This window comes from Ranitomeya variabilis, chromosome 4 (assembly GCF_051348905.1).
Source record: "Ranitomeya variabilis isolate aRanVar5 chromosome 4, aRanVar5.hap1, whole genome shotgun sequence".
Taxonomy (NCBI): Eukaryota; Metazoa; Chordata; class Amphibia; order Anura; family Dendrobatidae; genus Ranitomeya; species Ranitomeya variabilis.
The window spans coordinates 709,208,915-709,233,356 of record NC_135235.1 but is presented as its reverse complement, the minus strand read 5'-3'; the positions used below and the strand labels follow the sequence as shown (position 1 = coordinate 709,233,356).

General features: G+C 47.2%; 1 protein-coding gene across 1 annotated transcript in view; it reads right to left on the bottom strand.

Moving 5' to 3' along the window:
* The window catches only part of LOC143766517 (uncharacterized), a 180,827-nt gene extending 156,802 nt beyond the window's left edge, over nucleotides 1-24,025 (bottom strand). Inside the window, exon 1 of the mRNA XM_077254267.1 lies at nucleotides 23,915-24,025. The gene's annotated coding sequence lies outside the window, so the exon portion shown is untranslated. The remainder of the gene's footprint in view (nucleotides 1-23,914) is intronic.
* Nucleotides 24,026-24,442: the final 417 nt, after the last annotated feature.

The following is a 24,442-nucleotide window of genomic DNA, read 5'->3' as shown; positions in this document are numbered from 1 at the left end:
GCACCGAACCCTCACCAGAACCACCAGGGCGATCAGGATGGGCCCTATGAAAGGCACGAACCAGATCAGAGGCATGAACATCAGATGCAGTGACCCAAGAATTATCCTCCTGGCCGTATCCCTTCCACTTGACCAGATACTGGAGTCTCCGTCTGGAAACACGGGAGTCTAGGATTTTTTCCACAACGTACTCCAACTCACCCTCAACCAACACCGGAGCAGGAGGCTCAACGGAAGGCACAACCGGTGCCTCATACCTGCGCAATAACGACCGATGAAAAACGTTATGAATAGAAAAGGATGCAGGGAGGTCCAAACGGAAGGAAACAGGGTTAAGAATCTCCAATATTTTATACGGACCGATGAACCGAGGCTTAAACTTAGGAGATGAGACCCTCATAGGGACAAAACGAGAAGACAACCACACCAAATCTCCAACACAAAGCCGAGGACCAACACGACGGTGACGGTTGGCAAAAAGCTGAGTCTTCTCCTGGGACAACTTTAAATTGTCCATCACCTGCCCCCAGATATGATGCAATCTCTCCACCACCGCATCCACTCCAGGACAATCCGAGGATTCCATCTGACCGGAGGAAAATCGAGGGTGGAACCCCGAATTACAGAAAAACGGGGACACCAAAGTGGCAGAGCTGGCCCGATTATTGAGGGCGAACTCCGCCAATGGCAAAAAAGCAACCCAATCATCCTGGTCAGCAGACACAAAACACCTCAGATATGTCTCCAGGGTCTGATTAGTCCGCTCGGTCTGGCCATTAGTCTGAGGGTGAAAAGCAGACGAAAAAGACAAATCTATGCCCATCCTAGCACAGAATGCCCGCCAAAATCTAGACACAAATTGGGTTCCTCTGTCAGAAACGATATTCTCAGGAATACCATGCAAACGAACAACATTTTGAAAAAACAGGGGCACCAACTCGGAAGAAGAAGGCAATTTGGGCAGGGGAACCAAATGGACCATCTTAGAAAAACGGTCACACACCACCCAGATGACAGACATCTTCTGAGAAACAGGCAGATCTGAAATAAAATCCATCGAGATGTGTGTCCAAGGCCTCTTAGGAATAGGCAAGGGCAACAATAATCCACTAGCCCGAGAACAACAAGGCTTGGCCCGAGCACAAACGTCACAAGACTGCACAAAGCCTCGCACATCTCGTGACAGGGAAGGCCACCAGAAGGATCTTGCCACCAAATCCCTGGTACCAAAAATTCCAGGATGACCTGCCAATGCCGAAGAATGTACCTCAGAGATGACTCTACTGGTCCAATCATCAGGAACAAACAACCTATCAGGCGGACAACGATCCGGTCTATCCGCCTGAAACTCCTGCAAGGCCCGCCGCAGGTCTGGAGAAACGGCTGACAAGATAACTCCCTCCTTAAGAATACCTGTGGGGTCAGAGTTGCCGGGTGAATCAGGCTCAAAACTCCTAGAAAGGGCATCCGCCTTAACATTCTTAGAACCCGGTAGGTACGATACCACAAAATTAAACCGAGAGAAAAATAATGACCAGCGCGCCTGTCTAGGATTCAGGCGCCTGGCGGTCTCAAGATAGATCAAATTTTTGTGTTCAGTCAATACCACCACCTGATGTCTGGCCCCCTCGAGCCAATGGCGCCACTCCTCAAACGCCCACTTCATGGCCAAAAGCTCCCGATTCCCAACATCATAATTCCGCTCAGCGGGCGAAAATTTACGGGAAAAGAAGGCACAAGGCCTCATCACGGCGCAGTCAGAACTTTTCTGCGACAACACTGCCCCAGCCCCGATCTCAGAAGCGTCGACCTCAACCTGAAAAGGAAGAGTCACATCAGGCTGACGCAACACAGGGGCAGAAGAAAAACGGCGCTTAAGCTCCTGAAAGGCCTCCACAGCATCAGGGGACCAATTAGCAACATCAGCACCCTGTCTAGTCAAATCGGTCAATGGCTTAACGACATCCGAAAAACCAGAAATAAATCGACGATAAAAGTTGGCAAAGCCCAAAAATTTCTGAAGACTTTTAAGAGAAGAGGGCTGCGTCCAATCACAAATAGCTTGAACCTTGACAGGATCCATCTCAATGGAAGAGGGAGAAAAAATATATCCCAAAAAGGAAATTCTCTGAACCCCAAAAACGCACTTAGAACCCTTGACACACAGAGAATTAGACCGCAAAACCTGAAAAACCCTCTTAACTTGCCGGACATGAGGGTCCCAATCATCCGAAAAAATCAGAATATCATCCAGATACACTATCATAAATTTATCCAAAAAATCGCGGAAAATATCATGCATAAAGGACTGGAAGACTGAAGGGGCATTAGAAAGACCAAAAGGCATCACCAAATACTCAAAGTGGCCCTCGGGCGTATTAAATGCGGTTTTCCACTCATCCCCCTGCCTGATCCGCACCAAATTATACGCCCCACGGAGATCAATCTTAGAGAACCACTTGGCCCCCTTTATGCGAGCAAACAAATCAGTCAGCAACGGCAATGGGTATTGATATTTAACCGTGATTTTATTCAAAAGCCGATAATCAATACATGGTCTCAAAGAGCCGTCTTTTTTTGACACAAAGAAAAAACCGGCTCCTAAGGGAGATGACGATGGACGAATATGTCCCTTTTCCAAGGACTCCTTTATATATTCTCACATAGCAGTATGTTCAGGCACAGACAGATTAAATAAACGACCCTTTGGGTATTTACTACCCGGAATTAAATCTATAGCACAATCGCACTCACGGTGCGGAGGTAGTGAACCCAGCTTGGGTTCTTCAAAGACGTCACGATAATCAGACAGGAACTCAGGGATTTCAGAGGGAATAGATGATGAAATGGACACCAAAGGTACGTCCCCATGAGTCCCCTTACATCCCCAGCTCAACACAGACATAGCTCTCCAGTCAAGGACTGGGTTGTGAGACTGCAGCCATGGCAATCCCAGCACCAAATCATCATGTAGATTATACAGCACCAGAAAACGAATAGTCTCCTGGTGATCCGGATTAATACACATAGTCACTTGTGTCCAGTATTGTGGTTTATTATTAGCCAATGGGGTGGAGTCAATCCCCTTCAGAGGAATAAGAGTCTCCAAAGGCTCTAAATCATACCCACAACGATTGGCAAAGGACCAATCCATAAGACTCAAAGCGGCGCCAGAGTCGATATAGGCGTCCGTAGTAATAGATGACAAAGAGCAAATCAGGGTCACAGACAAAATAAATTTAGACTGTAAAGTGCCAATGGGAACGGATTTATCAAGCTTTTTAGTACGCTTAAAGCATGCTGATATAACATGAGTAGAATCCCCACAATAGAAACACAACCCATTTTTCCGTCTAAAATTCTGCCGCTCGCTTCTGGACAGAATTCTATCACACTGCATGTTTTCTGGCGTCTTCTCAGTGGACACCGCCAGATGGTGCACTGGTTTGCGCTCCCGCAGACGCCTATCGATCTGAATGGCCATTGTCATGGACTCATTCAGACTTGCAGGCACAGGGAACCCCACCATAACATCCTTAATGGCATCAGAAAGACCCTCTCTGAAAGTAGCCGCCAAGGCACACTCATTCCACTGAGTAAGCACAGACCATTTACGGAATTTTTGGCAGTAAATTTCAGCTTCATCTTGCCCCTGCGATAGGGACATCAAAGTTTTTTCTGCCTGAAGTTCCAAATGAGGTTCCTCATACAGCAAGCCCAAGGCCAGAAAAAACGCATCCACATTGCGCAACGCAGGATCCCCTGGTGCCAATGCAAAAGCCCAATCTTGAGGGTCGCCGCGGAGCAAGGAAATCACAATCCCAACCTGCTGTGCAGGGTCTCCAGCAGAACGAGATTTCAGGGACAAAAATAACTTACAATTATTTCTAAAATTCTGAAAGCTAGATCTATTCCCTGAGAAGAATTCCGGCAAAGGAATTCTCGGCTCTGATACCGGAGCATGAACAACAAAATCTTGCAAACTTTGTACTTTCGTGGCGAGATTATTCAAACCTGCAGTTACACTCTGTAGATCCATTATAGACAGGTGAACATAGAGCCATTCAAAGATTAGAAGGAGAGAGAAAAAAAAAGAAAGACTGCAGAATAGACAGACTGGCAAGTGATCCAATTAAGAGCACACTAACTACTAGAGAAAAAAAAAAAAAAAAAAAAAAAAAAAAAATTTTCAGCAGACTTCTTATTTCTCTCCTTTCTCAGCCAAGGATTTTAACCCTTTAGTGGGCCGGTCAAACTGTCATGATCTCCATGGCCAGAGAACTAGCATAAGCCTCAATAGGAACAAGCTCTTGGAAGATGTAACTGTACTGACCATGAACTAAACCTACCGCATCATCTAGAAGTAGCCAGGTAGCATGTCCTACTTTTTATCCCTATATGCCCAGCGCCGGCCGGAGAACTAAATAATGCTAGCAGAGGGAAATATAAGACCTGACTCACCTCTAGAGAAATGCCCAAAAAGGAGACAGAAGCCCCCCACATATATTGGCGGTGATATGAGATGAAACAACAAACGCAGCAGGAAAATAGTTTTAGCAAATTTGAGGTCCGCTTTCTAGATAGCAGAAGACAGAAAGCATACTTTCATGGTCAGTAGAAAACCCTAACAAAACACATCCAGAAATTACTTTAGGACTCTGGCATTAACTCATAATACCAGAGTGGCAATTCCTGATCAACAAGAGCTTTCCAGACACAGTAACGAAACTGCAGCTGTGAACTGGAACCAAAATACAAAAACAAAACATGGACGAATGTCCAACTTATCTAGTAGATGTCTGGGAGCAGGAACAAGCACAGAGAGGCTTCTGATAACATTGTTGACCGGCAAGCATCTAACAAAGAAGCCAGGTTATATAGCGACACCCAGATCTAATCAGAACAGGTGAACAGGGAAGATGATGTCACAAGTTCAATTCCACCAGTAGCCACCGGGGGAGCCCAGAATCCAAATTCACAACACATTTCACAGTCGGGCCTCCGGGGGGAGCTAAGGGTTCTATTCACTAGGCCACTCCCCACCATAGTGGGTGTTGTGAATTAGACTTTTTGGCTCCCTCTTGTGGTCACTAGTGATATGACTCTGGGATTTTCTTTCTTCAGTTTGGCACTCACCTGGGCCATTAGTCCAGGGGTGTCGCTATATAAACTTCCTGGATCCTTAGTCCAGTGCCTGGCATCGTTGTATTCAGATCCTTCTGTTGCTCCTGTCTACTGGTCCTGGCTCTTGCAAAATTGAGTTATTTGCTTTGCTCCTATTTTTGTCCAGCTTGTACTAAATGTGATTTCTGAGCCTGCTGGAAGCTCTACTTGGTATTTATTCCTGAGACCCTCTGCCATTGGGGTCATAACAGTATGCCAGGCCAACATTGAATGTTTAATGCATTGCAGAAGTGGGATTATAAGAAAGGAAATTCTGAGTTTTTTTTTTTTTTTCCTCTCTTCCTCCCCTTTACCTCTGAGTGGCTTGAGCTTGCTGCAGACATGGATGTCCAGACCTTGATTACAAGTGTGGACCAGCTTGCTGCTCGTGTGCAAGGCATACAAAATTTTGTTACCAGTAGTCCTATGTCTGAACCCAAAATACCTATTCCTGAACTGTTTTCTGGAGACCGATTTAAGTTTAGAAATTTCAGGAATAATTGTAAATTGTTTCTATCTCTGAGACCCCGTTCATCTGGAGAATCAGCTCAGCAAGTTAAAATTGTTATCTCTTTTTTACGGGGCGACCCTCAGGATTGGGCTTTCTCGCTAGCGCCAGGAGATCCGGCATTGGCAAATATTGATGCGTTTTTTCTGGCGCTCGGATTGCTTTACGAGGAACCCAATCTTGAGGTTCAGGCAGAAAAAGCCTTGCTAGCTATTTCTCAGGGCCAGGATGAAGCTGAAGTGTATTGCCAAAAATTTCGGAAATGGTCCGTGCTGACTCAGTGGAATGAGTGTGCTCTGGCTGCAAATTTCAGAAATGGCCTTTCTGAAGCCATTAAGAATGTGATGGTGGGTTTCTCCATTCCTACAAGTCTGAATGATTCCATGGCGCTGGCTATTCAAATTGACCGGCGTTTGCGGGAGCGCAAAACCGCTAATCCTCTGGTGGTGTTGTCTAAACAAGCACCTGATTTGATGCAATGTGATAGAATTCAGACCAGAAATGAGCGGAAAAATCATAGACGTCGGAATGGGTTGTGTTTTTACTGTGGTGATTCTACACATGTTATATCAGCATGCTCTAAACGCCTAACAAGGGTTGTTAGTCCTGTCGCCATTGGTAATTTGCAACCTAAATTTATTTTGTCTGTGACTTTAATTTGCTCATTGTCCTCTTACCCTGTTATGGCGTTTGTGGATTCAGGTGCTGCCCTGAGTCTTATGGATCTGTCATTTGCCAAGCGCTGTGGTTTTGTTCTTGAGCCGTTGGTAAATCCTATCCCTCTGAGGGGTATTGATGCTACGCCATTGGCGGAAAATAAACCGCAGTTTTGGACACAGGTAACCATGTGCATGACTCCTGAACATCGGGAGGTGATTCGTTTTCTTGTTCTGCATAAAATGCATGATTTGGTCGTTTTGGGTTTGCCATGGTTACAGACTCATAATCCAGTCTTGGATTGGAAGGCAATGTCTGTGTCAAGTTGGGGCTGTCAGGGTATTCATGGTGACTCCCCACCAGTGTCTATTGCTTCCTCTATTCCTTCGGAAGTTCCGGAGTATTTGTCTGATTATCAGGAGTGTTCAGCGAGTCCAGGTCCAGTGCTCTTCCTCCTCATAGGGACTGTGACTGTGCCATAGATTTGATTCCAGGTAGCAAATTTCCTAAGGGAAGACTATTTAATCTGTCTGTACCTGAGCATACCGCAATGCGTTCGTATATCAAGGAATCTCTGGAGAAGGGGCATATTCGTCCATCCTCTTCCCTCTTGGTGTGGGATTCTTTTTTGTGGCCAAGAAGGACGGATCTTTGAGACCTTGTATTGACTATCGGCTTTTGAATTAAATCACTGTTAAATTTCAGTATCCTTTGCCTCTGTTGTCAGACTTGTTTGCCCGAATTAAAGGTGCCAAGTGGTTCACCAAGATAGATCTTCGTGGTGCGTACAACCTTGTGCGCATTAAGCGAGGAGATGAATGGAAAACCGCGTTTAATACGCCCGAAGGTCATTTTGAGTATTTGGTGATGCCTTTTGGGCTCTCTAATGCTCCTTCAGTGTTTCAGTCCTTTATGCATGATATTTTCCGGAAGTATCTGGATAAATTTATGATCGTTTATCTGGATGATATTCTGTTTTTTTCTGATGACTGGGACTCGCATGTAGAGCAGGTCAGGATGGTGTTTCAGGTTTTGCGTGAGAGCGCTTTGTTTGTTAAGGGCTCAAAGTGTCTCTTTGGAGTACAGAAGGTTCCCTTTTTGGGGTTTATTTTTTCCCCTTCTGCGGTGGAGATGGACCCAGTCAAGGTCCGAGCTATTCATGATTGGACTCAACCCACGTCAGTTAAGAGTCTTCAGAAGTTCTTGGGTTTTGCTAACTTCTACCGTCGTTTTATTGCTAATTTTTCTAGCATTGTTAAACCTTTGACGGATATGACCAAGAAAGGTTCTGATGTTGCTAACTGGGCTCCTGCAGCCGTGGAGGCTTTCCAGGAGTTGAAGCGCCGGTTTACTTCGGCGCCTGTTTTGTGCCAGCCTGATGTCTCACTTCCCTTTCAGGTTGAAGTGGATGCTTCTGAGATTGGGGCAGGGGCCGTTTTGTCGCAGAGAGGCCCTGGTTGCTCTGCTATGAGACCTTGTGCCTTTTTCTCTAGGAAGTTTTCGCCTGCTGAGCGGAATTATGATGTTGGCAATCGGGAGTTGTTGGCCATGAAGTGGGCATTTGAGGAGTGGCGTCATTGGCTCGAGGGTGCTAAGCATCGTGTGGTGGTCTTGACTGATCACAAAAATTTGATGTATCTCGAGTCTGCTAAACGCCTGAATCCTAGACAGGCCCGCTGGTCATTATTTTTCTCCCGTTTTGACTTTGTGGTCTCGTATTTACCAGGTTCAAAGAATGTGAAGGCTGATGCTCTTTCAAGGAGCTTTGTGCCTGACTCTCCGGGAGTCGCAGAACCAGTTGGTATTCTTAAAGAGGGAGTTATCTTGTCAGCCATTTCTCCGGATTTGCGACGTGTGTTGCAGAGATTTCAGGCTAGTAGACCTGACTCTTGTCCACCTGACAGACTGTTTGTTCCTGATAAGTGGACCAGCAGAGTCATTTCCGAGGTTCATTCCTCGGTGTTGGCAGGGCATCCGGGAATTTTTGGCACCAGAGATCTGGTGGCTAGGTCCTTTTGGTGGCCTTCCTTGTCACAGGATGTGCGGTCGTTTGTGCAGTCCTGTGGGACTTGTGCTCGAGCTAAGCCTTGCTGTTCTCGTGCCAGCGGGTTGCTCTTGCCCTTGCCTGTCCCAAAGAGGCCTTGGACGCACATTTCCATGGATTTCATTTCAGATCTCCCGGTGTCTCAGGGCATGTCTGTCATCTGGGTGGTATGTGATCGCTTTTCTAAGATGGTCCATTTGGTACCCTTGCCTAAGCTGCCTTCCTCTTCCGATCTGGTTCCTGTGTTCTTTCAGAATGTGGTTCGTTTACACGGCATTCCTGAGAATATTGTGTCTGACAGAGGATCCCAGTTTGTTTCCAGGTTCTGGCGATCTTTTTGTGCTAGGATGGGCATTGATCTGTCGTTTTCGTCTGCCTTTCATCCTCAGACTAATGGACAAACGGAGCGAACTAATCAGACACTGGAGGCTTATTTGAGGTGTTTTGTTTCTGCGGATCAGGATGATTGGGTGACCTTCTTGCCGTTGGCTGAATTTGCCCTTAATAATCGGGCTAGTTCCGCTACATTGGTTTCGCCATTTTTCTGCAACTCTGGTTTCCATCCTCGTTTTTCCTCGGGACATGTGGAGCCTTCTGACTGTCCTGGGGTAGATTCTGTGGTGGATAGGTTGCGGCAGATCTGGAATCATGTGGTGGACAACTTAAAGTTGTCACAGGAGAAGGCTCAGCGTTTTGCCAACCGCCGCCGCGGTGTGGGTCCCCGACTTCGTGTTGGGGATTTGGTGTGGCTGTCTTCTCGATTTGTTCCTATGAAGGTCTCCTCTCCTAAATTTAAGCCTCGCTTCATCGGTCCTTACAGGATATTGGAAATCCTTAATCCTGTGTCCTTTCGCTTGGATCTTCCGGTGTCGTTTGCCATTCACAACGTGTTCCATAGGTCTTTGTTGCGGCGGTACGTTGTGCCTGTGGTTCCTTCTGTTGAGCCTCCTGCTCCGGTGTTGGTTGAGGGCGAGTTGGAGTACGTGGTGGAGAAGATCTTGGATTCTCGTCTCTCCAGGCGGAGGCTTCAGTATCTGGTCAAGTGGAAGGGCTATGGTCAGGAGGATAATTCCTCGGTGGTTGCCTCTGATGTGCATGCGGCCGATTTAGTTCGTGCCTTTCACGCTGCTCATCCTGATCGCCCTGGTGGTCTTGGTGAGGGTTCGGTGACCCCTCCTTAAGGGGGGGGTACTGTTGTGAATTAGACTTTTTGGCTCCCTCTTGTGGTCACTAGTGATATGACTCTGGGATTTTCTTTCTTCAGTTTGGCACTCACCTGGGCCATTAGTCCAGGGGTGTCGCTATATAAACTTCCTGGATCCTTAGTCCAGTGCCTGGCATCGTTGTATTCAGATCCTTCTGTTGCTCCTGTCTACTGGTCCTGGCTCTTGCAAAATTGAGTTATTTGCTTTGCTCCTATTTTTGTCCAGCTTGTACTAAATGTGATTTCTGACCCTGCTGGAAGCTCTAGGGGGCTGGTGTTCTCCCCCCGGCCGTTAGTCGGTTCGGGGGTTCTTGAATATCCAGCGTGGATATTTTAATAGGGTTTTTGCTGACCATATAAGTCATCTTACTATATTCTGCTATTAGCTAATGGGCCTCTCTTTGCTAAATACCTAGCTCATTCTTATGTTTGTCTTTTCCTCTTACCTCACCGTTATTATTTGTTGGGGGCTTGTATCCAACTTTTGGGGTCTTTTCTCTGGAGGCAAGAAAGGTCTTTCTTTTCCCTTCTAGGGTTAGTTAGTTCTCCGGCTGGCTCGAGACGTCTAGAACCAACGTAGGCACGTTCCCCGGCTACTGCTATTTGTGGTGCTAGGATTAGATATATGGTCAGCCCAGTTACCACTGCCCTATGAGCTGGTTTTTTGTGTTTGCAGACTTGGTATTTATTCCTGAGACCCTCTGCCATTGGGGTCATAACAAGTGGGTAAACTGGGGGTCAGGCAGGAAGTTAGATCAGAAAGCTGACTGGGTTGGAACCAGGCAACACCTTGTGGCAGAGGGTGTTGTAGGGGAAGATACAGTAGGGTCTCTGTCGGGGGTGGGATCCTTACAGAGGCTTGGCAACTTGAACGAACGTAACGGGACCATGCCTGCTCCGGGTAGCGGCGGTGCCCAAGGAAGGATTAGAAGAGAGATAGATTGTGCTGAGTGAGAAACGAGATCACGCAAAAGGAGAAATACCAGTAGAAGTCGTGCTGTAAGACCAAAGCAACATCCTACTGAGGCGCACTACCGGTGGCCGGAACGCCGAGGGAGTATCATAACATTCAGCTTCAAGCAATACTCCAAACAGCGGCAGGACAGTCAGTCCAAGGCGGGCTGTCTAACTTTAATCACCTATGCAGTCTTGGGGGGCAACTTGTGGAGAGGGGCGACTCTAGGGTCCCGGAAGAGCTCCGAGCCTACCCGTCAAATGGGTGCCGTCCCAACCAGAACAGGGAGGGACGGAGGATTAGCAGAACATCATCTAATCGAGTTGTGAGGGAACTTAAGAAACAGACACAACAGTTATGGGGGACTTTCTGTAAGCACAGCAGGGAAGGACCACAACACATAGCGCTAGAAGGAAGGCACCGATTTCCACCTGTGAAGAGAACTCTGGAGGTGCCATTGGACTGGCCGGACTTGCACAGCCTGGTGAACCGTGTTCTGGACTGAGGACCCAGAGACCTTCAGTAAAGAGGTAAAGAGACTGCAACCTGGTGTCCTCGTTATTTACTGCACTGCACCACTACAGCCTCATCACCACCATCTACATCCTATCTATCACTGTACGCCCCTCGGCAGGGTCACGGACCGGGCCTAGCCACCGTGACAACCCCAGAGCAGAGACTCAGAGGCCCGGTACCGGGTAGTCCCTGCGGCCCTGCGGCGGTGAGGGCGCTTCATATACGTCACACACTCATACCCTGTATGTTATGGTTACCCCAATGACCAGGGGAATAAAAATACAAAACGGACTAGCTCTCGGGTGATGGAAACTAAGGTCGACCGTGACCTGAACCTGACCCAACACTTACAGTAGCCGGGGGATGTACCTACGATGCCCTAGACACCACGCGCCAGCCGGAGATCTAACTACCCCTATAAGAGGAATATACAGGCCTGCCTTACCTCCAGTGAGGAACCCCAAAAGATGATAGTAGGCCCCCACAGATATTGACGGTGAGTTCAGAGGAAATGACATACGTAGGATGAACAGCAGATTTAGCACAGTGAGGTCCGCTTACTAGATAGCAGAAGGACAGGAAAGAGTTACTTCACGGTCGACCTAAAAATCACTATTCAAAAACACCATCCAGAAATTACTTTAAACTCCAGTGACAACTCATGCCACTGGAGTAGTAATTTTCTGTCCACAAGAGCTTCCAGCACTGAAGAGTCACATTGCAGATAGCTGGACAAAAATAGCAAAACAAGAAACAAAATTCAACTTAGCTGAACTGGAACTTGAGGCAGGTGAATGCAACAGAATGCTACTAGCACATTGTTGGCCGGCATGTGACTAACAGCCAAGCAGCCTTAAATAGGAAACTCCCCTAGAGGGTGGCGACAGGTAATCAGAGATGGAGGAAGGCACATAAGAGACACTACCATAACAGACCACCGGGGGAGCCCACAAACCGAATTCACAACAGTACCCCCCCCCTTAAGGAGGGGGCACCGAACCCTCACCAGAACCACCAGGGCGACCTGGATGAGCACTATAAAATGCACGAACCAAATCGGGAGCATGAACATCGGATGCTGTCACCCAAGAATTATCCTCCTGGCCATAACCTTTCCACTTAACCAGATACTGAAGTTTCCGTCTGGAAACACGGGAGTCCAAGATCTTTTCCACCACATACTCCAATTCACCGTCAACCAACACAGGAGCAGGTGGATCAGCAGAAGGAACAACCGGTACCTCATACCTCCGCAATAATGACCGATGGAAAACATTATGGATATTAAAAGATGCTGGGAGGTCCAAACGAAAGGACACAGGATTAAGAACCTCCAGAATCCTATAAGGGCCGATAAACCGAGGCTTAAACTTAGGAGACGAGACCTTCATAGGAACAAATCGAGAAGACAGCCACACCAGGTCCCCAACACAAAGACGAGGACCAATACGCCGATGACGATTAGTGAACTGTTGAGTCTTCTCCTGGGACAACTTCAGATTGTCCACAACCTGTCCCCAAATCTGATGCATCCTATCAACCACAGCATCCACTCCAGGACAATCCGAAGACTCCAATTGACCGGACGAAAACCGAGGGTGAAACCCTGAATTACAAAAAAATGGAGAAACCAAAGTGGCAGAACTAGCCCGATTGTTAAGGGCAAACTCTGCCAATGGCAAAAAGTCAAGCCAATCATCCTGATCAGCGGACACAAAACACCTCAAGTAAGTCTCCAAGGTCTGATTAGTACGCTCAGTCTGGCCATTAGTCTGAGGATGGAATGCAGACGAAAAAGACAAATCGATACCCATCCTGGCACAGAACGTCCGCCAAAATCTAGACACAAACTGAGTACCCCTGTCAGACACTATATTCTCAGGAATACCATGCAAACGCACCACATTCTGAAAAAATAGAGGAACCAACTCAGAGGAGGAGGGCAATTTGGGTAAAGGTACCAAATGAACCATCTTGGAAAAACGGTCACAAATCACCCAGATGACAGACATCCTACGAGAAACCGGAAGGTCAGAAATAAAGTCCATAGAGATGTGCGTCCAAGGCCTCTTAGGAATAGGCAAGGGCAACAACAACCCACTGGCCCTAGAACAGCAGGGCTTGGCCCGAGCACAAACATCACAAGACTGCACAAACATGCGCACATCTCGAGACAAAGAAGGCCACCAGAAGGACCTAGACACCAAATCCCTGGTGCCAAAAATTCCAGGATGACCTGTCAACGCGGAAGAATGAACCTCCGAGATAACTCTACTGGTCCAATCATCAGGGACAAACAGTCTACCAGGCGGACAGCGATCAGGCCTATCCACCTGAAACTCCTGCAAAGAACGCCGCAGGTCTGGGGAGACAGCTGACAATATCACCCCATCCTTCAGGATGCCGGTAGGTTCGGAATCACCAGGCGAGTCAGGCTCAAAACTCCTAGAGAGGGCATCCGCCTTCACATTCTTGGACCCAGGCAGATATGACACCACAAAGTTAAATCGGGAGAAAAACAACGACCAGCGCGCCTGTCTAGGATTCAGACGCCTGGCCGACTCAAGATAAATTAGATTCTTGTGGTCAGTGAGGACCACCACCTGGTGTCTAGCACCCTCAAGCCAATGACGCCACTCCTCAAACGCCCACTTCATGGCCAGAAGTTCCCGATTTCCCACATCATAATTTCGCTCAGCGGGCGAAAACTTTCGGGAGAAAAACGCACATGGTCTCATTACTGAGCAGTCAGGATCTTTCTGCGACAAAACTGCACCTGCTCCGATCTCCGAAGCATCCACCTCAACCTGGAACGGAAGTAACACATCAGGTTGGCGCAACACAGGAGCAGAAGAAAAGCGGCGCTTAAGCTCTTGAAAGGCCTCCACAGCCGCAGAGGACCAATTAGCAACATCAGCACCCTTTTTGGTCAAATCAGTCAAAGGTTTAGCAATGGCAGAAAAACCCGCTATAAATCGGCGATAGAAATTAGCAAAACCCAAGAACTTTTGCAGACTCTTCAAAGAAGTAGGTTGCATCCAATCACAAATAGCCTGGACCTTGACAGGGTCCATCTCCATAGATGAAGGGGAAAAAATATATCCCAAAAAGGAAATTCTCTGAACTCCAAAACTACACTTTGAGCCCTTTACAAAAAGAGAATTAGCTCGCAAAACCTGAAAAACTCTCCTGACCTGCTGAACGTGAGACTCCCAGTCCTCCGAAAAAACAAGAATATCATCCAAATACACAATCATAAACTTATCCAGATATTCACGGAAAATATCGTGCATAAAGGACTGAAAAACGGAAGGGGCATTTGCGAGACCGAAAGGCATTACCAAATACTCAAAATGGCCTTCAGGCGTATTAAATGCGGTCTTCCACTCATCCCCCTGTTTAATCCGCACCAAATTATACGCACCACGTAGATCGATCTTAGTGAACCACTTAGCCCCCTTTATACGAGCAAACAGATCAGTCAGTAAAGGTAACGGGTACTGGTATTTAACTGTAATCTTATTCAAAAGTCGATAGTCGATACAAGGTCTCAATGAACCATCCTTTTTACCTACAAAGAAAAATCCTGCCCCTAGTGGAGACAACGAGGGGCGAATATGACCCTTTTCCAAGGATTCTCTGATATACTCCCGCATAGCAGTATGTTCAGGTACAGACAAATTAAACAAGCGACCCTTAGGAAACTTACTACCGGGGATCAATTCAATAGCGCAGTCACACTCTCTGTGGGGAGGGAGAGAATCAACTTTAGGCTCTTGAAAGACATCATAAAAATCTGACAGAAATGCTGGGATCTCAGAGGGAGTAGATGAAGAAATAGGAACCAAAGGTGCATCCCCATGAATACCCCGACATCCCCAGCTCAACACAGACATAGATTTCCAGTCCAAGACGGGATTATGAATCTGTAACCATGGTAATCCAAGCACTAAGACATCATGTAGGTTATATAATACAAGGAAACGAATAATCTCCTGATGGTCTGGGGTAAGACGCATAGTCACTTGTGTCCAATATTGTGGTTTATTGCTAGCCAAAGGTGTAGAATCAATACCCTTCAGGGGAATAGAAACTTCCAACGGCTCCAAATCAAACCCACAACGCTTGGCAAAGGACCAATCCATGAGACTCAGAGCGGCGCCAGAATCCACATAAGCATTCACAGTCACAGATGATAAGGTACAAATCAATGTCACGGACAAAAGAAATTTTGACTGCAAGGTACCTGTAGAAAAAGATTTATCAACCTTTTTATCAACCTTACTTATACGTTTAGAGCATGCTGATATAACATGAGCTGGATCTCCACAGTAGAAGCACAATCCATTTTTGCGCCTGTAATTTTGACGTTCGCCTCTAGACAAAACACGATCGCATTGCATATGCTCTAATGCCTTTTCAGAGGTCACCGCCAAATGGTGCACAGGTCTTTGCTCAGAAGACACCGCCATATGGTGCACAGGTTTTTGCTCAGAAGATACCGCCATATGGTGCACAGATTTTTCCTCAGAAGACCCCGCCATATGGTGCACAGATTTGCGCTCCCGCAAACGCCGATCAATCTGGATAGCCAATTTCATGGCATCATTCAGACCTGTAGGCACAGGGAACCCCACCATGACATCCTTCACGGCATCAGAGAGACCTTCTCTGAAATTAGCTGCTAAAGCGCACTCATTCCATTTAGTAAGCACCGACCATTTACGGAATTTCTGGCAGTATATCTCAGCTTCATCTTGCCCTTGGGAAAGAGCTATCAAGGCTTTCTCAGCCAAAATCTCCAAATTAGGTTCTTCATAAAGCAACCCCAAAGCCTGAAAAAACGCATCTACATTTAACAACGCAGGATCCCCTGGCGATAATGCAAATGCCCAACTTTGTGGGTCGCCGCGCAGTAGAGAGATAACAATTTTAACTTGTTGAGTCTGATCACCAGCAGAGTGAGATCTCAGAGACAAAAATAATTTGCAATTTTCTCTGAAACTCAAAAACCGGGATCTGTCTCCGGTAAAGTATTCAGGCAGAGGAATCTTAGGTTCAGACATTGGAGCACGTATAACAAAATCTTGTAGGTTCTGTACTTTTGTCGCAAGGTTATTCAAACCTGCAACTAAACTCTGTGGATCCATGTTTCAAATGGGTGTAACCCAAGCATTCAGAGGTTAAGAGGAGAGGAGAAAAAAAAAGGCTGAAGACTGCAGTTTAAGCAAGGAATACAAATGATCAAACTAAGGTGCACTTTCAAACACAGAAAAAAAAAAAAAAAAAACCTTTTCTCCTCCTTCCTGCTTTAGTGCATATTTTAACACATAGATTTTTTACAGGCCGGCCAAACTGTTATGGTTACCCCAATGACCAGGGGAATAAAAATACAAAACGGACTAGCTCTCGGGTGATGGAAACTAAGGTCGACCGTGACCTGAACCTGACCCAACACTTACAGTAGCCGGGGGATGTACCTACGATGCCCTAGACACCACGCGCCAGCCGGAGATCTAACTACCCCTATAAGAGGAATATACAGGCCTGCCTTACCTCCAGTGAGGAACCCCAAAAGATGATAGTAGGCCCCCACAGATATTGACGGTGAGTTCAGAGGAAATGACATACGTAGGATGAACAGCAGATTTAGCACAGTGAGGTCCGCTTACTAGATAGCAGAAGGACAGGAAAGAGTTACTTCACGGTCGACCTAAAAATCACTATTCAAAAACACCATCCAGAAATTACTTTAAACTCCAGTGACAACTCATGCCACTGGAGTAGTAATTTTCTGTCCACAAGAGCTTCCAGCACTGAAGAGTCACATTGCAGATAGCTGGACAAAAATAGCAAAACAAGAAACAAAATTCAACTTAGCTGAACTGGAACTTGAGGCAGGTGAATGCAACAGAATGCTACTAGCACATTGTTGGCCGGCATGTGACTAACAGCCAAGCAGCCTTAAATAGGAAACTCCCCAAGAGGGTGGCGACAGGTAATCAGAGATGGAGGAAGGCACATAAGAGACACTACCATAACAGACCACCGGGGGAGCCCACAAACCGAATTCACAACACCTGTAGTGTGCAGAGCACCTTAGTCGGGTCACATTTAGGTTAATATCCTGTGGGTTGACAATACCTGCGCGAGGCACAGGATCCACTAGGCGCAAATAGTGGAAGCCTGAACGCACGACTATTTTCATATAGTCATCCACCCCTATTCAGCAGGGGTCCTACTCAAAAGTTTGGACACACGTTCTCATTTAAAGATTTTTCTGCATTTTCATGACTATGAAAATTGTACATTCACACTGAAGGCATCAAAACTATGAATTAACACATGTGGAATTATATACTTAACAAAAAAGTGTGAAACAACTGAAATTATGTCTTATATTCTAGGTTCTTCAAAGTAGCCACCTTTTGCTTTGATGACTGCCATTCAGACAGGACCCTGCGGAATCAATGGGAAGAGAACGAGTTTCAGGAAGAAACAGTGTAGATGGTACACCAGGTCAGGTAACCTTGATGACACAGTTTCCTGTTATTATAAAGGTCATAGCTCCAAAGCCACCAAGCAAAAAAACAGGGTGCCAGTGAAGAATCTGAGGTACCAGGCCATGGTAAAGTGCCCAAGGCAGCTGGTTGTGGTGGCAGTACCCAGGCGGCACCAGATGAGTCCCAGAGTCCAGACTATGCCAGCCAAGGCCCGAGAACCACACCTGTGCTGATCAAGACCCGGAGTCCAGACTATGCCAGCCAAGACATGAGAACCAGATCTGCCCTGGTCAAGACCCGGAGTCCAGACTATGCCAGCCAAGGCCCGAGAACCACACCTGCGCTGATCAAGACCCGGAGTCCAGACTATGCCAGCCAAGACATGAGAACCAGACCTGCCCTGGTCAAGACCCAGAGTCCAGACTATGCCAGCCAAGGCCGGAGAACCACACCTGCGCTGATCAAGACCCGGAGTCCAGACTATGCCAGCTAAGGCCCGAAAACCACACCTGCGCTGATCAAGACCCGGAGTCCAGACTATGCCAGCCAAGGCTTGGGAACCAGACCTGCCCTAGTCAAGACCCGGAGTCCAGACTTTGCATGTCAATTCCTGAATACCTAACCTGCGCCCGTCAAGAATCAGAGTCCAGATTATGCCAGGCAAGAGCAGAGTCTCAGCTCTTGTTACTTCCAATGATCTGTGAGGAGAGTCTGCTCAGTAGTATACGCCTGCATTAAAGAGCAGGAGGAGCGAGTGAGCCGGGCCATTGCTTCCAGCACTGAAATCAGTACAGGTGTTGGTCCAGGGTAGTACAAGAGACAAGGTGAAATCTGGTAGAAGTGAAGGCGGCCCAGCGAGCCTTGATAGACTTTATTAGGAGGACTTATAGCCTAACGGGAAGAGGCGGAGACCCCGCTATGGCCGGTGTTCGCTGAGTAGAGTGTTGTCGACTATATGTGTCAGGAAAATCACCCTTGTCAGTAGCTAAAGCAACATGTGGTTAGAGGCTGCTATTACAGTGAGAGTGAGGCGGAGAATTCATTGTGTATCTGATATTGTGTATCTGATATTGTGTATTTCACCTCGTAATCACCCTGTCCTGCATTATTCACTGTTGCCGTAGTGATCACAATTCCCATTATCAGGAAATAAATAATTATATTGGTTACTTCCGCCTTGTGTTTGTTGGTGTGTTGTATCCGGTCACCTGCTTACAGGGGCATAATGTAGGCATTATATTGTGGGGGTCATCATATATACTGCATAAGGGGCATATTGGGGGCATTACACTGTGTGGGGCCAAGAAAGGGGCCCTGTACTATGAGAACAATCCGCTACCTCACTTCCTGTCTTTTATTATTAGAAAAAATACATACTGGGAATTAAATTTTAAGTTTAGTGAACATGTATCCCCTTAAAACCAAAATTTTATTACAAATTATTAAAATACACACCAACCCAGTGCTTGCTGGCAGGAAAAAATCTGCCTAAAAAGATTCAAAAAGACGACCAAGGTCTAGCGCATACCCTGCAGTAACCTCTCCTGTCACCTGCCTGGCTGTGGAGGTTGGCACCCTAATAACGATTTTTTGGCGCCCCCACACAACGTGGACTAACCCTCAATGCCCTGTCTCACCCTATTGTGCAGGTGAGAAAACAATAATATATAAGAACAGAGATGAAGAAAGGCAAAAAAATGGTCAAAAAAACACAATATAATGAAATTAGCAAAAAAGAGAGGCAAGAGCAGGATAAACTCTCTGGTTTCCTTTTAGGGATCCAGCCCCTTCTGTACACTAATCACCATATGCTGCCAATCTGCAGTGGTATTCCACCAGATATGCCACATACTCCAGCATAAACAAAAGCTATTGCCCATACCACATACAAAACATCCTTTGAGCTGTCTAGCCAATTTGAGCACAGATATCACTCATCAATCCAAAAAATTGCCCATAGATAAGGCTGACAACATCAATTGTTATACAGTGCCCATAAAGATATCCTGGGCCAAACTATAGGGTATGTCAATAGTATCCGCAATGATGCATGTTACTTATCAAAGTGTGCCTCAACGCGTTACCCCGTGGTTCGGTTCATCAGGAGGCCCGTCCAAGAAGATGTCAGATACCAAATGCCAGATGCCATAGATGAGTAGCATAACCAGCCGCTTAAACAGGTGGAGTTAAATACCACCGTAGATATGACTGCTCCAATCAGCGCCAACATTAGTTAATGATGGCAAAAAGCAACCTGGGTGATAAATTATTTACCTGCCAAGTCCCATAAGAAATCATGCTGCTCCGGCGTTGATGCTTGCCTACTGCGCAAGTACGGAAGTGCGCTCAGTATTGTTTACCGCATGTTCAGAATGCAGCGTGCCCACATCCCAGTACGCATGAACGGAAGTACTGATAATCTCAGTGTAGCGCCCCCACTGCCGCAGGGCCGAGGGGTACCCGGTACCGGGCCTCTGAGTCTCTGCTCTGGGGTTGTCACGGTGGCTAGGCCCGGTCAGTGACCCTGCTGAGGGGCGTACAGTGAATGATAGTTAGTGGATGGTGGTGGTGCGGTGCAGTAAATAACGAGGACACCAGGTTGCAGTCTCTTTACCTCTTTACTGAAGGTCTCTGGGTCCTCAGCCCGGAATACGGTTCACCAGGCTGCGCAAGTCCGGCCGGTCCAATGGCACCTCCAGAGTTCTCTTTGCAGGTGGAAATCTGTGCCTACCTGCCAGCGCTATGTGTTGTGGTCCTTCCCTGCTGTGCTTACGGAAAGTCCCCACAACTGTTGTGTCTGTTTCTTAAGTTCCCTCACAACTCGATTAGATGATGTTCTGCTAATCTTCCGTTCCTCCCTGATGTTACGGTTAGGACGGCACCCGTATGACGGGTAGGCTCGGAGCTCTTCCGGGACCCTAGAGTCGCCCCTCTCCACAAGTTGCCCCCCAAGACTGCATAGGTGATTTAGGTGAGACAGCCCGCCTATGACTGACTGTCCTGCCGTTGGTTTGAAGTATTGCCTGAAGCTGAATATAGTAATACTTCCTCGTCGTTCCGGCCGCCGGTTGTGCGCCTCAGTAGGATGTTGCCTCGGTCTTACAGCACGACTCCTACTGGTATTCTCCTTCTTGCTTTGATCTCGCTTCTCACTCAGCACAATATATCTCGCTTCTTATCCTTTCTTAGGGCACCGCCGCTATGCTGAGCAGGCACGGTCCCGTGACGTTCCTTCTTGTAGCCAGGCCTCTGTCAGGGTCCCAAACCTGACAGGGACCCTACCGAATCTTCCCCCACAACACCCTCTGCCACCAGGTGTTGTCTGGTCCAACCCAGTCAGCTTTCTTTCTAACTTCCTGCCTGACCCCCAGTTTATCCACACGGTGAGGAGTGGCCTAATAAATAGCACCCTCAGCTCCCCCTGGAGGCCCGACTGTGAAATGTATTGGTGTATGTGATACCTGGTCAGATGAACTCCTTCAGTGCCATCAGACGTACCATAGCCCCCCTTAGCGGCGGAGCCACAGTACTGCAATGACCAGGACTCTGGGGCGCTGCATCAGCATTACACGTTAGAGCTACAGTGTGCGTGTCACCCTACTGCGCAAAGCCGGAAGTATTGCTCTATGCGCTCAGTACTATTACCGCATATTCAGAGTGCAGCGTACGCATGAACGGAAGTATTACTGACCTCAGCGTTCCACGTTACAACTACAGCCTGCATGTCACCCCACTGCGCAGAACCGGAAGCACTGCCTTATGTGCCCGCAAATAGGCTGAACGCCAGAAACAGAATACTGATGTGCAAAGGTTCCGGATCAACCAGATTAAACTAGGCTCACCGGACCTTCCACATCATGTACTATCCAGTAAAGTGTTACACATGCCATACCTTATTTAAGATTATCACACCGGGTAACAATGACCCATATTTATATTCCAGCTGCATGTATTTATTTGTATAAAGGTATGCCTCTTCTCTTACTGGGTTACAGAATAACGGGAAAGGCAAAAATATTCAAAACAATTAAAGCTATAGCGGCCAACAAAGACATACAATTCCTTGATACATATTCCATACAATATGGCGCACATACGAACATGCTTAACAAGCAACATTAAGTCTATTGCCCCCATATTCCTAAGGCACTACAACCCCAACATTCCTCAATAATACAGAGATACGAAAAGAACTAGATGAAACACGTATACGAAAGATACTCATTGAGACCCTTAGGGGACAAGGATTGTAGCCTATACATCCATTCTGTCTCTTTCCGTTGGATGGCTTAATCCAGGTCACCCCCTCTTATCTTAGGTCTGATCATCTCCACCATATTGAAGGTAATTTCCTTCAAATTCCCCCCATGTACTTCATTCATATGCCGTGCCACCGGGGTGTCTCTCTTGTTCTTAATATCCCCTACGTGCTCGCCTACCCTGACCCTTAATTCCCTAATCGTTTTACCGATGTAGTCTTTTGGGCAGGTGCACGTGGCTTTGTAGATCACCCCGGTGGATTTACAGTTTCCGAAATCTCTGATGAGGTATTCTCTACCATTCGCCGCACTACAGAAAATTTTGCATTGTGTCATCATACAAAATCTAGAGCAATTCCCGCATCTAAAGAAACCATGCGGTTTTCTATCAAGCCATGTGCCTTCCTTTCGGGGTTTTATATACAGACTCCGGACCAGGGTGTCCCCTATGGTCTTACCCCTTCTGTATGTAATGCTAGGTTTAGAGGATATCAGATTACTCACATTCGGGTCTGCAAGTAATATACCCCAATGTTTTCGAAACACTTGAAACACCCTTTCAGACTGTCCACTCTGAATATGCGGTAATAGTACTGAGCGCATAGAGCAATACTTCCGGTTCTGTGCAGTGGGGTGACACGCAGGCTGTAGTTGTAACGTGGAACGCTGAGGTCAGTAATACTTCCGTTCATGCGTACGCTGCACTCTGAATATGCGGTAATAGTACTGAGCGCATAGAGCAATACTTCCGGCTTTGCGCAGTAGGGTGACACGCACGCTGTAGCTCTAACGTGGAATGCTGAGATTATCAGTACTTCCGTTCATGCGTACTGGGATGTGGGCACGCTGCATTCTGAACATGCGGTAAACAATACTGAGCGCACTTCCGTACTTGCGCAGTAGGCAAGCATCAACGCCGGAGCAGCACGATTTCTTATGGGACTTGGCAGGTAAATAATTTATCACCCAGGTTGCTTTTTGCCATCATTAACTAATGTTGGCGCTGATTGGAGCAGTCATATCTACGGTGGTATTTAACTCCACCTGTTTAAGCGGCCGGTTATGCTACTCATCTCTATGGCATCTGGCATTTGGTATCTGACATCTTCTTGGACGGGCCTCCTGATGAACCGAACCACGGGGAAACGCGTTGAGGCACACTTTGATAAGTAACATGCATCATTGCGGATACTATTGACATACCCTATAGTTTGGCCCAGGATATCTTTATGGCCACTGTATAACAATTGATGTTGTCAGCCTTATCTATGGGCAATTTTTTGGATTGATGAGTGATATCTGTGCTCAAATTGGCTACACAGCTCAAAGGATGTATTGTATGTGGTATGGGCAATAGCTTTTGTTTATGCTGGAGTATGTGGCATATCTGGTGGAATACCACTGCAGATTGGCAGCATATGGTGATTAGTGTACAGAAGGGGCTGGATCCCTAAAAGGAAACCAGAGAGTTTATCCTGCTCTTGCCTCTCTTTTTTGCTAATTTCATTATATTGTGTTTTTTTTACCATTTTTTTGCCTTTCTTCATCTCTGTTCTTATATATTGTTGTTTTCTCACCTGCACAATAGGGTGAGACAGGGCAGTGAGGGTTAGTCCACGTTGAGTGGGGGCGCCAAAAAATCGTTATTAGGGTGCCAACCTCCACAGCCAGGCAGGTGACAGGAGAGGTTACTGCAGGGTATGCGCTAGACCTTGGTCGTCTTTTTGTATCTTTTTAGGCAGATTTTTTCCTGCCAGCAAGCACTGGGTTGGTGTGTATTTTAATAATTTGTAATAAAATTTTGGTTTTAAGGGGATACATGTTCACTAAACCTTCACTTCCTGTCTTCCATAGTTGGGTCGTATGTATCTATTATAGGAAATAGAACAAAACGTTATGATTCCTATAAAGTGGCAACAAAAACCTCAAAAGAGTCTCAGTGCTAAAGGGGTTAATGTCTCCCGTGCTCAGTAATGGGGAATCTCCAGCTCCAACCTCCACCTGCAGAGCCGCACTCCACATAGAGAATAATGGAGCCTCCAGCACCGACCTCCACCCGCAGAGCCGCACTCCACATAGAGAATAATGGGGCCTCCGGCACCGACCTCCACCCGCAGAGCCGCACTCCACATAGAGAATAATGGGGCCTCCAGCACCGACCTCCACCCGCAGAGCCGCACTCCACATAGAGAATAATGGAGCCTCCGGCACCGACCTCCACCTGCGGAGCCGCACTCCACATAGAGAATAATGGAGCCTCCGACACCGACCTCCACCCGCAGAGCCGCACTCCACATAGAGAATAATGGAGCCTCCAGCACCGACCTCCACCCGCAGAGCCGCACTCCACATAGAGAATAATGGAGCCTCCGGCACCGACCTCCACCTGCAGAGCCGCACTCCACATAGAGAATCATGGAGCCTCCAGCACCGACCTCCACCTGCAGAGCCGCACTCCACATAGAGAATAATGGGGCCTCCAGCACTGACCTCCACCCGCAGAGCCGCACTCCACATAGAGAACAATGGAGCCTCCAGCACCGACCTCCACCTGCAGAGCTGCACTCCACATAGAGAATAATGGAGCCTCCAGCAAAGACCTCCACCCGCAGAGCCGCACTCCACATAGAGAA